The sequence below is a fragment of the Rattus rattus genome, chromosome 1 (genome assembly GCF_011064425.1).
Source record: "Rattus rattus isolate New Zealand chromosome 1, Rrattus_CSIRO_v1, whole genome shotgun sequence".
Taxonomy (NCBI): domain Eukaryota; kingdom Metazoa; phylum Chordata; class Mammalia; order Rodentia; family Muridae; genus Rattus; species Rattus rattus.
This window is the reverse complement of record NC_046154.1, coordinates 270,465,628-270,469,250: the sequence shown is the minus strand read 5'-3', so window position 1 is coordinate 270,469,250 and position 3,623 is coordinate 270,465,628. Positions and strand designations below refer to the sequence as shown.

The 3,623-nt window shown below is 44.7% G+C and overlaps 1 pseudogene; it reads left to right on the top strand.

Moving 5' to 3' along the window:
- The first annotated feature begins 309 nt into the window (after positions 1-309).
- Positions 310-1,667, top strand: LOC116890229 (annotated as a pseudogene).
- Positions 1,668-3,623: the final 1,956 nt, after the last annotated feature.

Sequence of the window (3,623 nt, the reverse complement as noted above, 5' to 3'; positions counted from 1 at the left end):
CTGACAGCCCAGATTGGATTTGTTCCCCCCCCAAAAAACTATTTCTAAACAAGTTCATTTCTCCTACATCCTAATAATCTTTCTTTTCTACTACCTTTGGTGGACAGTGGGCTAAAAGAGAGGTTAAAACATTTAAGAGCCCTTACTAAAAGCAGGTTTTAAAGAATCTAAACCTACCACATGTCAACTCCATTTAAAGTGCTTTCACGAGTTTTCTATTCGTGGGTCATAATCTGAGGAGTGGGCTACAGCCGGAGTACTCAGGTAGTGACCCTTGACCTCAAGGTGCCACCTCATCCCTCAGCCGTGATGGCTACCGGCACAGATATAAGAGACATTCTAGAACTCGGGGGGTCCAGAGGGAGATGCCTCTTCTGGGACCATCAGCAAAAAGGATATTATCAACCCGGACAAGAAAAAGTCCAAAAAGTCCTCAGAGACACTGACCTTCAAAAGGTCTGAGGGAAGCATCGGGAGGTCTATGCTTTGCTTTACTCTGACAAAAAGGTGACGCTGGTCAGGGGTATTGAACAGTGAAGGCTAAATTGGTATCCAAGAAGGTTCGACCTTGGAAGTAAATGCCATTTACCAACCCAGCTCGAAAGGATGGTGCTATGTTTTTCCACTGACGCCGGAGGAGGGCAAGGACTACCCTTTCGCCAGGTTCACCAAGACAGTGCAGGCGCCAGTGTACTCAGAGCAGGAGAACCAACCCTACCTTCATGATGATGCCCGGACTAAGGCAGAGACTGACCATCTCTTTGACCCCAGCCGCCGATTGACCTGCACTTCGTAGTTATTCACGATCGGTATGACCAGCAGCAGCTCAAGAGGCGTCCTGCGGAGGACCTGAAAGAGAGGTACTACCACGTCTGTGCCAAGCTTGCCAACCTGAGGTCTGGCCAGGTACAGATCTCAAGATACCAGGATTTGATGCTGGGCATGAGAGATGGCGGAAGGAACATCGGAAGCCACTTTACAACCGAGCACCCGAGCAGGCAGCAGAGGAGGAGTGCCTGCTGCTACAGGAGCTTTGTAAGATTAGAGGCCCGGGAAAAGAGCGGGAGAAGCGCAGCCAAGACCTGCAGAAGACACCACTACAGAGCAGCGGCGCACAGAACGCAAGGCTCGCAAGAAGCTACCCCAGAAGGAGGCTGAGAATCGGGCTGTTCCTGAGATGCAGGCATCAAGTTTCCAGATTTTAAGTCAGCAGAGGTGACCTTCTGGAGCCAGAGGATGAAGCCGCCCAGCCCTGTGGGTCAGATGATCAAGGCTCTGGAACGCACGCTGCTGGAACTTGGTGTGGAGCTGAGCCCTACCGCCACAGAGGAGCTGGTGCTCATGTTCAGTGAGCTGCGGAGTGACCTGCTGTTACTCTACGAGTTCGAGCAGGCCTGTGCCAACGGTGAATACGAGCTGCAGATGCGATGGCACCGGCACGAGGCCCTGACTCCGGCGGGAGTGCTGGGGGAGGGGGCCCTGCCACACCAGCAGTGGGACCAAGCCCGGCTTCTGCTGAGCCAACAGTGTCTGAATCTAGACTTAGTCTTGACCCTAGCAAGGACACCATCATTAATGTCGTGGGTGCACCGCTCACACCCAATTCGTGGAAACGACGGGAATCAGCCTCCAGCTCATCTTCTGTGAAGAAAGCCAAGAAACCATAAAGGGCCGTCAGAGTTGGTGGTACGGTGTAAACAGAGCTGTTAAGTTGTACTGAATAAACAAAGTGCTTTCATATGTGTATAGTTTAGGATGTTTCTGCAAGAGTAGGTTCTCCTGTGATTTCTCACCGTCCCTCTCCGTGTTCCCTCCTTCGCTCCGCCCTCCCGAATCTGTCTCCCTATTTAATTCTATTTTTTTTCTTAAAAAGCAAGATCCGTGTATTATAATACAAAACATACAATATTTGTCTTTTGGGGTCTGGTTACCTCACTCAGGATGATTGTTACTGGCCCCATCCATTTACCTATACACTTTATTTTCTTAAAAGATTTATTTATTTTATGTATGTGGGTACACTGTTGCTGTCTTCAGACATCAGAAGAGGGCATCGGATCCCATTACAGACGGTAGTGAGCCACCATGTGGTTGCTGGGATTTGAACTCAGGACCTCTGGGAGAGCAGTCAATGCTCTTAACCACTGAGCCATCTCTCCAGCCCTACATTTCATTTTCTTAACAGCTAAATCGTATCCTACTGTCTAAGTGTATCACATTCCAATTGCCTGTTCATCAGTTGATGGACATCTAGGTCGTTCCCAGTTTCGGGCGATTACAATATAGAACAGCAATGAACCCGGCTGAGCAAGTGTCTCTACAGTAGGATGAAGCATCCTTGGGTAGATGCCCAAGAGCAGAAGAGCGGGATCTTGAGGTAGATCTATTCTCATCTTTCTGATTTCCATGGTGGGCTTGTTGTAAACTACCTTTTTGTAAGATGAGGTATGTGTCTTTTTTTTTTTTTAAAGATTTGTTTATTTATTATATATAAGTACAGTGTAGCTGTCTTCAGACACACCAGAAGAGAGCATCAGATCTCATTACAGATGGTTGTGAGCCACCATGTGGTTGCTGGGGTTTGAACTCAGGACCTCTGGAAGAGCAGTCAGTGCTCTTAACCACTGGGCCGTCTCTCCAGCCCTCTTAAGGTATATGTCTTATATCCCTAATTTCCCCAGGACTTTTATCATGAAGGGGTGTTGGATTTTTGTCAAAGGCCTTTTCTGCAACTAATGAGATGACCATGTGGTTTTTATCTTTCAGTCTGTCTCTGTGGTGGGTTAAATTTACTAATTTGTACTCGTTGAACTATCCCCGAATCTCTGAGATGAAACCAATTCGGCCATATTGGATGATCTTTTTGATGTGTTCTTGGATTCAGTTTGCAAGTACTTTACTGGGAACTTTTGTATCTATATTCATGAGGAAATTGATGCAATTTTTCTTTTTTTGTCAGGTCTGTGTGTGGTTTTAGTTTCAGGGAGGTAGTGGCTTTGTGAAAAGAATTGGGAAATGTGGAGTTATTTGAAAAGTGTTGATTCTAGTTCTTCTTTGAAAGTCTGGTAGAATTCTGTACTGAATCCATTTGGCCCTGAGATTTTTTTTTTTTTTTCAGTTGGGAGAGTTTTAGTTCCCCTTTCTATTTCACACGAAGTTATGAATCTATTTAAATTATTTACTTCATCTTGATTTAACTTTGACAGGTTGTGTGTATCAAGAAATTTACTCATTTCTTTTAGGTTTTCCAGTTTGGTGGAGTGCAGATTTTTAAAGTATGTTCTTGTTACTCTCTAAACGTTCTCGGTGTCTGTCTGTCGTAATGTCTCCCCTTTCATACCTAATTTTATTAACTTGGATCATCTTTCTCCGTCTTTTGGTTAATTCGGCTAAAGGTTTGTCAATCTTGTTGATCTTTTCGAAGAACCAAGTCTTTATTTAATTGATACATTGCATTGTTTCTATGTTTCTATTTCATTGACTTTAACACCGAGTTTGATTATTTCTTCCCCACTATTCTTTTTGGGTTTTAATCCTTTCTGTTTTTCTAGAGTATGTTATTAATATGAAATTATCCAGGTTTAAAATTTTAATTGTGTGGGGTTTTGTTTGATTTTGTTTGT